Here is a 13,951-nt window from a genome sequence, read left to right as displayed (position 1 = left end):
TTCACACTAAACCGGGGCAAAGAGAACAGTTCAATCCGACCGCAGTGGAGCGCGGGCTGGGTACAGGAGCTAAGCAAGCCTGGGGAACAGAGTTTTGTGATTCACAAACACAAAATGCGGTGTCGAAGCATTACTGTCACTCCTGCAGTAGAGGGGATGCTTTCATTTCACACATTCATTGAGGGGGGTGCGTTGGCTTCTGAAGACAAGAATCAGAGCTGCGATGTGTTATTTCCGAAGTCGATGTACCGGGTCTCTCCACGCTTGTTAGAGTGAAGTGCCAATTTCCTCCAATAGTTTCAGTGCTGCATTAATGCAGATGAGCGAGGTCTCTCAATGCTTGTTGAAGGGATGCATCGATTGTCCTTCTGTGGTGATGGCACTTCATCGTTCAATGCAGTGGTACCGAAGTGCTGCTCAGGCCCCAACAGCGATGTGCTGATTTTACTCCTGTAACAGGGTTGAAGCATTGGTGCTGCTTCTAACAGGCAGAAGATGAGTTGATTTCACTGGTGCAAGTGTCTAGGTCCACTTCCAGTGAACCAGGCAAAGGCATAGGGGTTGAGACTTTGGTTTACCTGAGTCTCAGCAAGAAAAGGCAAGCCAAAATGCCTTTGGAGTACCCTTTGATAAAAAGTCAGAGTCCTGCTATCCCTCAGCAGGTTCAGAGAGCAGCAAGCAGCAGGGCAGCACAAGAGAAAAGCAGGCCTTCCAGGTCAGTAGTTCAGCAATGAGTCCTTTAAACAACAAAACAGTTCTTCTGACAGTTTCAGTTGTAGATCCAAAACTGTCTGATTTTAGGTGGTCAAAGACCCAGTACTTATACCCAGTTGTACCTTCGAAGTGGTGCTGCCTTCAAAGAAAGGTCTTTGAAGTGCAGAAGCATCCTTTCATCTCAGCCCTGGTTCCAGACTACCTGTGGGGGGTTATCACCCCTGTGTGTTGGGTCAGGCCACTACCTATTGTAGTGCAAGTATCAGCCTCTCTTTCCCTCCTGCCCAGGAAGAACCATCAGAAAGCATATGTATGTAGATGGGTACTCAGACACACCTAGCCTTCCTGAGTTTGTGGCTGTCTGGAGGGATTACACTAAGTGTAGCTGTCACCCCTCTCAGACATGTATTTGAGACAGGTTGGGCGGCACTACAGAGCTATAAGTGCAGATAAATGTCCACTTTCCAAAAGTGGCATTTTAAAAACAGTATTGTTAAATCCATCACCACCACTAAGGAGGATTTATCATTACCATTACAAAGATATTAAATATGAAGCAACTACTCATTTCTGATCAACTTAAAAGTATATTAAGGAATTCCCAATGTTAACCTATGAGAGGAGTAGGCCTCACAGTAGTGAAAACATGAATGTGGGTGTTTGTCACTACCAGGACAACGAAGGCTTAAAAGTATATGTCCTACCTTTTACTTACACAGCACCCTCCCCATAGGTCTATCCAAGACCTACCTTAGAGGTGACATATGTGTAATTGTAAATGGGAATTTAAGGCTCTGCAAGTAGTTTTAAATGCCAAGTCGAAATGGCAGTAAACTGCCCGGCTTGAAAGGCTACTAGTGGCATTTATTATACAGGCACTGGGTATACGGTATACCACTTTACAAGGGACTTACAGGTAAACTAAAAATGCCTTTCATGTATATACCAATGTTATCATGTTTAGGGGAGAAGCTGGTCAGCAGTGGTAAAGTGCTCAGAGTCCTAAAGCCAACGAATATAATCAGCCAAAAGAGGAAGTAAGCGGGCAAAAAGTCTGAGGAAAGACCACTGTAAGGATGACAAACCTAACATAAGTGTTTGTATGCAAGGCTATTATAAGATGGGAATTCTCAGAGAGAGGAGTTTTATCCGTAGATGATTTCAATTCACTTTATTGAAGGCGGCAATTTAGTCTACAAAGCATTGCTGAAGTGCCTTACCAGCAATTAATGTTAAGGTGATAATACTGTCACTTGTTGCACATTCAGGACACCTAGTTTGAAAAACAGATAGAAGGGTATTTATCAGTTACCCATGCAGTTAAAATGCTCAGTACATATTTCTCAAAGAATTTTCTTTTTACGAAAGTTGGCAGGATTGCTTTTAACATTTTTGGGGGGAATTTGGTTAGATTATTGACCCTTTCCAGGCTGGAGGTACCTGTGCAGAGATAAAGACATGATTGAATAGTGACTTCAGTAAGCAGTTCCACAGGGATGGATTATGTTTGATAACTGTCATTGGAATAGCATTAGAACCTGGTCATGGGATTTCTGCTTTGGCTTATTAAAGTTATGATTTCTTCTTTAGTAATTACCAAACCATAATTAGTAAAGGGCGAGGATCCAGTGGTGGCTGGCATGTACCAAGGTGGGGAGGCGGGTAACACACAAAAAAAAGACTTACCTTCCAGCACGTCGCAATGACTTCCTCCTTCAGTCTTCTCTGATGGCAGTTTCCAATGGGCCACCCAACAAACTCCCCTAACCTATCCTGGCACTGCTCTCGCCAGCAGGAGAGCAGTGACTGAATTGGTGGGAGCGGCCTCACTCAGTGCTCTCAAGATCATGGGAGGGCTTCAATGTCTCTAACCCAGCTTTCTAAGACAGGTGAGTTAGACACCTTTAAAACACTCATGTCTGGCTGACCGTCACAAGACGGCCAGCCAAAGGGTTATGTGCATTTTAAACTTAAGCCCACAGCTCCCTGCTGCCACTCTGCAGCACTGACCCTGCCCCGTCCTGACACTCAGTTCGGGACGGGTTGGTTGCTAAAAAATATAATGGTAATAAATAAACTGTATTACCATTTTATTTTTCAGCTCTGGCCTGGGGCTTTTCTTCATGGTGTGACGCTCCTCTGCTCAAACAGAGGGATCATGCCAACAAGGAGGAAATTAGGCTGGAGAAGTGGTGTTTCAGGTAGTTTTCTTAAGTTTTAAACGGAATGGAATATTTGGTTGCTGGCCTGTGGATGGATGTACCTGTGCCAATCAGTGCCCAAAAGTGTTTCATATTTGTTGTACTGATCACATTGTGACGTTCCGCCCACCTTTTATCTCTTTCGCTGATTTTAATAGCCTAATGTTTCCCTGTAACAACAATTTCAGTTACTGTTTGGAGTTGGTACATTAAGGAATTTGTGGCAGTCAGAGAATCTGTATCAATGTCTTTCTAAACTTTTTTTCGTTATAATTTGTTTAGTGATGCCCGCAGTGGCTTGCTTTATTAAGGGATTGAGGATAGGAGGATGAACAAAGTTTTTAGCAATGCCTCCCATGTCTCAATCCGTATGGTATAGTTGGAATTCGAGTTTTCTAACTCGGCTAAGGAGGTTAATTAGAGCAACGTCATGTTGTTCGATCTTCAGGATGATTTAAAAGAAGAATGCTGAAACTGAAGTGAACTTTGTGACGCTCTAGTGTTTCGCGGGTCTCGGCCGAGACCCGGAAATACTCCCACACTTTGTATCACCTTCTTGCCAGGCGTGGCCAGAAGGCTATACATTTTTTTTTTTTTTTTTTTATTGGTGTAAGAAGTTTATTGCACTTTCCATCACATATAAAGAAATACATTGGTGTCGCCTACAACCCCATCGGGCCGGCTATATGTACTCACATCAGAGAAAGTTGGTGTTAGTTGTACACAGCCCATCAGCCGACATCCAACTGACCGGCGGCGTGTTGTCAGATAAACCACAAATTGACGTCAGTGCCATACTCGCTTACATATTTGTCAGTAATCTTACATTTTCACATTTTTGATTAACAAAACTAACCTTATCAATATACTACCCAACTTATAAGTCTCCTCCCGCTACCAATACTCTGCATCACAGCATCCTCCCTCCCCATTACCAATACTATACAGTTGTTCGCTCTATGTCCACACCTTCAGATTTATACATTACTCAGTGTCCGCTTCCGAGTCCGACACGTCATGTTCTAGTAAATATGCACGCAGGAACCCCCAATAGTCTTTGGGCCTAGATCTGATTGGCAACTCCTCCTCGTATGTGTTGAGCGTGTCTCGACAATAAACCATATCCTCAATCCAGTGCTTTACCTCTGGGGTTCTCCTGCTGTTCCAGTGGAGAGATACCCTTCTTTTGGCTAGTAGTAGCGCAACAGCACAGAATTTGCGCTTCAGAGCTCTAAGTTGTGGAACAACACCCAACAGACAGACTTTCGCCTCACACAGTATGGAAACTCCGAGCATTTCATTCAAAACTCGCACAACCTGTTCCCAGTATCCCGCCACTTTGCGACAGTGCCATGCTAGATGCATGAAGTCTGCATCGTCTTGGTGACACCTGCAACATTTTGAATCGTCTCTCAAGCCGTACTTATGCAGTCGCTGAGGCGTATGATACACTTGATGCAAATATTTATAATGAATGATTTTCAAGTTACCGTTTGGTGTCAACATGCCAGTAAGCATGCAAGAGGAATCCCATTCTTCGTCAGTTAGAGGTTCAACCAGTCCAGCGCTCCACTTGTCCCTAGCCTTGTTTGTGTTATCTCCTACCGCACCCTGTATGCTTGTGTATAGCTTGGATACTAGGTGAGATGCTGTGGGTGTAGTGAGGAGCAGTCGTAGGGGTTCAAGTGTTTTTGGTTCTTCTGGGTGTGTAGGGTAATGTTCCCGAAGTGCCCTTTGCAGCCTGTAGTAATTAAAGCTGAAAAGCGGGGACGGGTTGATGATGTATTGCAACTTGTCCAGGGTCTAGAATTCGCCATTTATATACAAGTCACCCAGTGTGTCCAAGCCAGCCCGCTTAAGCAGATCCATGCCCACTTGCTCTTGCATGACCGAAAGGGCCGGGTGATTCGCTAGTGGAAGCGTTGGTGCGTAGAGTGGCAGGCTGTCTGCTGCCTTTCCCATCAATCTCCATGCCTCCGTGGTCGCATTGACCGGATTGATATCGTGGTCGTGTAGCCTAGGGCGCTTATGTGTCATTATGTTGGCTAGTGGAATCGGGTCCGCATCGCCTGCCTCTACAGCCACATGAGTCAAGAAAGGTATGTCATGGTACCAGAAGTGCACGAATTGCGCTTGAGCGCATAAGTAGTATAGGTAGAAGTCTGGGACCCTGAAACCCCCCCTAGCATATGGCAGTGTCATGGTGCGCAGTTCCATCCTTGCCTGTTTCCCTGCCCATAGCAAACTAAGCACCAACGTATTGATATTTCGGAATACTGCAGCTGGAGGTTTTATCGGAATATTGTTGAATAAATACAAGAACTTCGGTAGAAGTACCATTTTTACGATCGCAGCCCTGTCCGCCAAGGATAAGGGAAGTCTATTCCATCTTTTAATTTTGTCTTCAAGGGACGCTATGGCTCGCCCGTAATTTGTCCGAATGACTAATTCAGGGTCTCTGTGAAACCATACTCCCAGGTATTTCGTTGGCTCCTCCTGCCACTCCAGCGGGTAGTCTAATTGTGTTGGGCGTGTGCTGTCCGTCAGTGATAGGATAAGGGATTTATCCCAATTGATCTGCAATCCGGATTTTTGTCCAAATTTTATGTATTCTCTTAAAAGCGGATTCAGGTGCTGTTCAGGATTTTTTACATACAACACCATGTCGTCCGCATATAGCGAGATGTGTATGGGTCTGGAGGGCATCTGAAGCGCCGAGTAGTGATGGTGTTGCCGGATTTTACAGGCCAGCGGCTCCAAGATCAACGCAAATAACATCGGTGAGAGTGGGCACCCTTGCCGAGTACCCCGGCCTATGGGAATAGGTTCCGAAATGTACCTGTTCACTCTGATGCGTGCAGTTAAATTAGTGTACAGCATCGATATCCATCCTAGAAAGATCATCGGGAACCCCATGCGCACCAGTACTGCCTGAATAAAGGGCCAGCCAATAGTGTCAAACGCCTTAGCAGCGTCCAGCAACACTGCCACAGCCTTCGTCTCAGGAGCCAGATAATGCGCTAATGCAAACAATGTGCGGGTGTTATGTGTAGTGGCCCTATCAGGGATAAATCCGGATTGGTCGGGCCTTATTAACAAGAGCATAAGCGGTTTCAACCTATCAGCCAGCAGACTAGCTATTATTTTTGTATCCACATTTAGTAGCGAAAGGGGGCGGTACGAATCACATTTGTCTTCGTCCTTGCCCGGTTTTAGCAGTGTGATGAGCAAGGCCTCCCTCAAAGACGCCGGTAGCGTTTGGGCCTCATGTGCCGCCCCATATAGACGAACCAAGTGCGGGGCGAGTAAGTCAGCATACATTTTATAAAATTCTGTTACGAAGCCATCAGGCTCCGGCGCCTTGTTATTAGGCAAACGCTGGATGGTGTCTGTGACTTCTTCCACTGTTACTGGGCGCTCTAAGTATTTCCTATGCCCATCTGCTAGCCATGCCATTTCTACGTTCTCCATATACTTCAGTAAATCAGCCTGTGAGGGCGATGGGCGCGCCTTATGGAGCGTGCCATATGCATGCATAAACTCTTTCAGTATCCCCTTGACATCAGTTATCACCTCCCCGGAGTCATTACAAATGGACGCTATATTTTGCGTTTGTTTACCTGAGCATATTTTAGCGGCCAGTTCCCTGCCCGGCCTGCCCCCCTCACCATATCTCCTGGCTGTTGCTCGCCTAGACACATATTGAAACTCTTCTGTTGCAAAGTTAGAGTGTTCCGTCAGCAGCACCTGAATGTCCCCCAGTACTTTAGTGTCACCTGTCTGGGTGTATGTCTGTTCCAGTGTTTGAATGGCCTGTTCTCGTGTGTGCAGTTGCTGTCGGATATCCTTGAGGATGCCTGAGGTTGTACTAATACAGACTCCCCTAATTGTAGCCTTAAAGGCCTCCCATAGCAAACCCGGGTCCTCAGTCGTCGGGCCATTTATTTCAAAGTAATCTGCTATCGCCTTATGTACGGTGGTAACGTATATAGGGTCTCGCAATGCCGCTGCATTGAAGCGCCAAGTGAAGGGTGGTGGGTCATACCGTGGGATATTAACTTCCAGCATCACCGGGTTGTGGTCGGACAGTGTTCGTGGTAAGTGTTTGATATCTGCAACCCATGATAATACTTCTCGTGTACCCAGCCAGTAGTCCAGCCTGGACCAACTGTTGTTTGCTGCGTTAATGTGTGTCGCCGTTGACACCCCTGGGTTACGCACCCTCCACAAATCTACCATGCGCAGGTCTTCCATAGCGTCTTGCAGCATCGTCCTGGCATTCCCATGCTGTTCCATTGTATGTGTAGCCCTGTCTAGAGTGTCCTGCAGTGTAACATTAAAATCCCCTCCCCATATTATGTGATCCGTCTGTAAGTCAGCGACGGTGTGCCATACATCACTGAAAAACCCTGGATCATCAACATTGGGGCCATATGTGTTTACCAACAGCATCCTCTGTCGTCTAACCATACCTGCCACAACAACGCTTCTCCCATCTGTATCCCTGTGTATGTTTGTAATCGCAAAGTTTGTCCCTTTCCGTATTAAGATGCTCACCCCCCTAGAATAGGACGAGTAGCTCGAGTTGGTGACAGATTCCGCCCATTTAGCACCCAATGTGGATGTGCCGTCACGCGCCAAGTGCGTTTCCTGCAAGAAAACAATGTTAACATTTAACCGGTCGAAATACGCAAACAATCGTCTAATCTTTTTCGGGTTTCCCAGACCCCGCACATTCCAAGTGAGGAATTTCAGCGTACTATTTTGTGACATAACTCTCGACATTTAGACTGGTTTTATGATTATAGACCTCACGAGGTGCAGTCGCATCTTCATGTGCGAGGCAGTCACTGGGCATTGGAGTGTACAGTGCCAAATCCATAACAGTGCAGAACGATAGACTTGAAAACTTGCGTGGTTGTGTATGGTTAAGGAGATCGCCATGCTTCTCAGATACAGAGTTCGTAGCGCGTTAACCCCTGGTTCCCCCTCCCTCCCGCCTCCCACTTTAGCACCCAAACTTTGCCAAAGCCATCCCTTAACTAACAGTAACCTTATTTGAGAACTTGGTTTGGGGCGCACCCGCTTGGGGGTGTCACCAGGTTCACACATCTCCATCCACATAGTGGACGTGGACAGACGCTTATTACGTCTTCAATGTAGTTTGCATAGTAATTCACCCTTCCCCCTCCACCCGCCATCAAGAAATAAGAACAGTACACAATCCAAACCATAGCAGCACGCTCTGTCATATCTCAGTCCCATTGATCCGCATAAGTTCGAGACTGTGCTGTTTACAGGGTCCGACCCGAGGGTCTGCCAGTGTAGGCCTTCCCGGAACACAATCGTCTGCTAGGGGTGCAAGTCAATTCCCCGAACCCAGTTGTCTGCCACACACCCTCCGGAAAATGTCAGCCCCCTGAATACTCACTGCGTGGATGTCCATCTCGAGACGTATCGCTGGAATTGACAGTACATGCGGCGTGTCGCTGTAAACATCTACAGTCTCTAGGTTGGGTTAGGCGCCATCTTAGCGCCACGTGGTAGGGCATCACATCAAGCCCCAACAGTCGGACGATCATAGCAGTCTTGTAGCATTCCCAGGGATATCACGCAGTAATCTCAGCCCATCCCGTCATTCCACGTCGCTCGTTGGTTCCACTCGTTCTTGAGCCTTTCGATGCCTCCTCTGTTTTTTGATAAAGTCATGTGCAGCCTGCACTGTCTGCAGAATGATAGGTTTACCCATGTGCGTGATTTTGAGTTTCGCGGGGTACAGCATTGCGTACTCCAGACCCAGATCTCTCAATTTCTTCTTCACTGGAGCAAATTCTTTCCGTGCCAGTTGTACCGCCATGGTGTGGTCAGGATAGAATTCCAGAGTGTTCCCTTGATATGATATTTTGCCCATGTCCCTGGCGAGCCGTAGTACCGTGTCCCTGTCTCTGTAATTGAGCACACGGGCTATGATCATTCGTGGGGCAGCTCCCGGTTTTGGTACAGGTGCCAGTGAGCGGTGAGCTCGTTCAATCAGAAACACCGGGGAGAGTTTGTCAGCACCAAATATGTCCTTCAGGAGCGTTTCGATATATGTCTCCATTTTCCCAGTGTTGGTGGATTCCGGTAGGCCCGAAATTCGGAGGTTGTTTCGCCTAGACCTGGCTTCCTGATCCTCCACCTTAGCGCGCAGGGTCTCCACCGTCTTCTCTAAGCCCCCGCATACCTTTGATGTAGTTTTATGCTCGTCTTCCACTTTGGAAATCCTCTGCTCCGCCTCGACAATCCGCTCGTCGTGTTTCTCTATCTTGGCCGCCATGTTGTCAACCCTCTGCACCACGCTATCAAGTTTGCCATTCATCTCCTGCAGGCTCTGCTGGATTGCACGTAGCACCGATTCCATGGCCGATCCTTCCGCCATTTCTCCGTCGCCCTCCACTTCAGGGGTGGTTACCGTAGTTTTCTTCTGTTTTTTCGTTTCAAATGGAAGCTTGGTCTGTTGTTTCTCCGGCTTCCCCATGCTCCTCTGTGGCAGAGGCGAGGTGTGTACGGGCGTCTTCGGGCTGCCAGCCGGTGGCGTGCTGGTTGGCAGAGTAGTGCGATAAGCTGGCGTCTTGGCTCCCCACCTCGGGGTACGCTTATTCATCTATCTTAGCGGCCGCCAGGAGCGTCGTTAACGGTGCAGTTTTTGGGTTGGCAGTTTGACGCCAGGTCATATGCTTGCGCGGCGTTTCCAATATCGTACAACCCCTGGCGCCTGGCAAGTTTTGGGCTGTAACATTAAGTGTAGGGCATCTCTGGTGCGATCTGCATGTCCTTGTGGCACCGTACCAGTCCCACGCGCTTCTGTATGGCGGGCGCTAACCTCCACCGCCCTGGAGCACACGGAGCTGCAGACTAAGGGTGGGCGTCCGAATCGGCTACGCCCACGGAGTAGGCGTAGTGTTGCCTTCTACGCATTTTGCGTAGACAGCGTAGCCGGCAACACTACGCCCACTCCGTGAGCGTAGCCGAGTCGGCCGCCACCCGCCTCCCTCCCGCCCTCCACTAGATACTTTATTTAAGCATTTGCACGGATAAAAACAACTTAAAAGCACTTACCTTGTCCGGGGCTCGTCCGGGTCTTCATCTTTGAATAGCGTCCTTTGCCTGGATACCAATGCGCATGCGCGGGCGGCCGCGCATGCGCATTTCTCGGGAGAAGCAGGGAGTGATAGAGAAGGTAACGGGACCAACACAGTGGGTATCGCCGATGGTGATTGCTGAGAAACCCCGACAGCCCGGCAAGATTAGAATATGCATCGACATGAGGATGCCCAATAAGGCAATCAAGAGGGAGAGGCATCTCACACCCACAGTAGATGACATACTAACGGACCTGAATGGAGCACAATGGTTCTCCAAATTAGACTTAAATGCAGGCTACCATCAACTAAAGTTAGCAGAAGAAAGCCGCTACATCACGACGTTTTCAACGCACTTAGGACTGAGGAGGTATAAAAGACTCAATTTTGGCATAACATCTGCGGCCAAAATTTTTCAAAACTCCTTCAAAGAGATCCTGTCTGGATTGAGCGGGGTATTAAATGTCAGTGATGACATACTCATCCACGCCAAGACTAGCGAAGAACACCATAGGAGGCTAAAAGCCACACTCCGAAGACTGGCCGAATTTGGAGTCACGCTGCACAAGGAAAAATGTCAGTTTTTCAAACAGTCCATAGAGTTCTTTGGATATGTCTTCGACTCGGAGGGAGTCAAGGTAGATCCTCGGAAGTCAACCGCCATTAAGTGTGCTCCAGCACCAACCACCGCGTCGGAGGTGAGAAGTTTTATGGGCATGGCACAATACTGTGCCCGGTTCATCCTGCAGCTTGCCACCATAGCCGTACCTCTGCGGAACCTGACAAAAAAAGAAAATCCCTGGAGATGGTCCCAAACAGAAGCTGAGGCGTTTGACAAAGTAAAAGCAGCGTTGTTAGACAGCACAACGATGGCGTATTTTGATACGTCAAGACAGACAGAAATATTGGTGGACGCCAGTCCTGTTGGTTTGGGTGCACTGCTAACACAAGAATCAGAGCCTGGAGTGTGGGTTCCCCTGGCGTTAGCAAGCAAAGCCCTCACTGCGACGGAGGCAAGGTATTCGCAGATTGAGAGAGAAGCTTTGGCAGTGAAGTGGGCCTGCAATCATTTCCACCTATATATTACCGGACAGCCCTTCAGGATGGTCACAGATCATCAGCCGTTAATACCTTTGTTTAAAGGTACAGCCCCACACCCGCCGCCGCAGATTGAAAGATGGGCCATTCAGGTCCAACACTATCAAATGGATCTGGTCTACAGACCGGGAGCAAAGAACCCGGCGGATTTTCTGTCACGACATCCTCAGGTGGAGACAGGTGAGGCTCAGGATCAAGAATTACGGACCGAAGAATTCGTAGACATGGTGTCCCAACTATCATGTCCCCAAGCACTAGCAGCGGAAGATATTGTAGCTCAGTATGACAATGATGTTGTCATAACAAGAGTCAAGACAGCGATAGATACTGGATCCTGGGAAAACTTCCTGCATAATGTGAGTGACTGGAATGAAGCAGACCGCACTCGCCTTTCTCAGTTCTGGAGGATACACAATGAACTCAGTAGAGCGAACAATGGGCTCATACTTCGAGGGTCATGAGTAGTAATTCTGAATACTCTCCAGGATCGTGCGACCTCACTGGCCCATGAAGGACACCAAGGCACGAGAAGGATGAAAGCCAGAATGAAGGAAAAGGTGTGGTTTCCTCACATGGATGAAAAGGTGGACAATGTGGTAAGAAACTGCCGAGCATGCCAGTTAACCAGTTTGCCGGATACCCCTGCATCCGTCATCATGGAAGAACCCTCTCCAGCACCCTGGACCTGGGTCAGCTTGGACTTTGGTAGTTTTCCTGACGGAAGAGTGACTGTGGTGCTGGTAGACAGTTACACTAAATACCCAGGGGTTGAGGTAGCACCATCCACCAGTTTCGTGAATATCCAGCCTATCCTCAGCAAAATATTTGCGATGTTTGGTATCCCCCAGGTGGTTAAAACGGACAATGGGCCCCCATTTCAAGGAAACGAATTTAAAGAATTCCTGCAAAGTTTGGGGATAAAGCATCGTCGAATCACACCCCAATGGCCCCAAGCCAATGGAGAAGCGGAAAGATCTATGAGGACTGTCAATAAAACCCTGAGGATAGCAATGATAGAAGGGACAGATCCAGAGACAGCACTGCAACTCTTTCTGAGGGAGTACAGAAGCACTCCCCACAGTACCACTCGAAGATCCCCGTGGTCGTTGATGTTTGCATGACCCCGGCATGACCTATTACCAACAGCAGAGAATTGGATGCCTGAACCATATGTACCGGCCGCCACCCAAGAGAGAAGGAGAAAGACGAACAAGAGGGCAAGCAAGAAGAGGCGGGCACGAGACAAGGAATTGATCCCAGGAGACATGGTGTTGGTACGAACACGCAGACCGTGAGGAAAGTTTCGTACTCCCTACGAAATTGAACCGTGGATAATCAAAGCGACAAAAGGCACTGCTGTAACAGCACAAAAGAATGAGGAAGAAATCACCAGAAATATATCGTGGTTTAAACGTATTCCATCTGTACCTGAAACCCCAGAAACCTGTAATGGGCCCGCCACTGAAATTGATGACCAATCCGACAATGTTGGTGAATCAGTTGGGAATGGTGAGATTGCCAGCACACCGCCATCTCCAATGAGAAGAGAGCCTGAACCCTTGCCAGTCAGGGGGCGAAGTTTTCACAACCTTCGACCAAACCCCAGACCAAGCCAGAGGCTGGCAGACTTTGCATGTTGACTCACCAAGACTGTTGTAAAGAAAAGAAAAACAAATACCAAGGTGGGAAGGGATGTGACGCTCTAGTGTTTCGCGGGTCTCGGCCGAGACCCGGAAACACTCCCACACTTTGTATCACCTTCTGGCCAGGCGTGGCCAGAAGGCTATAAATAAAAGGACGGAGGTTGCTCGTGGCTTCCGGTCCAATACAGTACCGCAAGTGTGTGGTGTGAGTTACTCATGCGTGCAACCACTTACGGGTAGGCCCCAGGTGTAGCGACCCCTACTCCCCTACAAACTTGTCGAGTGTTATCTTCACTTCTTGTTTTGTCATGACTTCAAAGATATTACAGATATGATCATTTGAAAAATTTATTTGCACATAATTAATGATCGCTGTGTTCCTGACAAAGGTTGTTTTTGCGGGCAGCATCCTGTTCCTGAAAAGAAAGAAGTTTTTAGGTCGAGCCCTGAACCAGCACGCAAGCGCTGCTCTAGGGTTGATCTGTGGTAGATGGCTATGTGAGGGAAGCCCCGCCCACTCCCCCGCCCACATTTTCATTGGCTTGTGTCTGTGTCCTTTCTAAAAGCTGCCTTCTGATTGGTTTATATGCTGCTAGTTCCTCTTTATGACGGCCATGTCTCGTTCCATGGCAACTGGCCCCTTTACTGAGCACTATTTTGTTCCTGTGCCCACTCCCTCCCGCTGTCCATGCCTTCTCTCCCGCCCCCCCACTCTCGTTTTTCGTGCCTTAATTGCACCTCTCCCACCCGCCCACCCTTATGCAATGCAATAGGTCTTGCGTAAATGCCAGTCCTATTGCATTGCAAATGCTTGTTTATTTTTTTCTCTGCTGCCGGTGACACTTTAAAAAGATCACTGGTGAAATGGGCGAGATTGTATCAGGACTGTCTTCACTGAGACAGGCCTCTGAGACTCGTCCCAATATATTTTCATTATAGAGGGAGCTGTTTGGTAGCATTCAATAATTGTTTCAAGTTCTTCTAAGATAGCAGCAAGTTCGACCAGCTCCTTCTTGATTGGAGCGATACCAAAGGGGATGATGGACGGAGCGTTTGAGCACATCAAACACTAACCCTCAGTCAACTGATCTGGGTTTAATCCATCATCATTCTTTAGCTCACCCCACCACCCCAGTTAGAACATGGCCACATGCAAATCAGTCTGACCCTGTGC

This window comes from Lissotriton helveticus, chromosome 3_1 (assembly GCF_964261635.1).
Source record: "Lissotriton helveticus chromosome 3_1, aLisHel1.1, whole genome shotgun sequence".
Classification (NCBI taxonomy): Eukaryota; Metazoa; Chordata; class Amphibia; order Caudata; family Salamandridae; genus Lissotriton; species Lissotriton helveticus.
The sequence above is the reverse complement of the archived record's forward strand: the minus strand, read 5'-3'. Positions refer to the sequence as shown.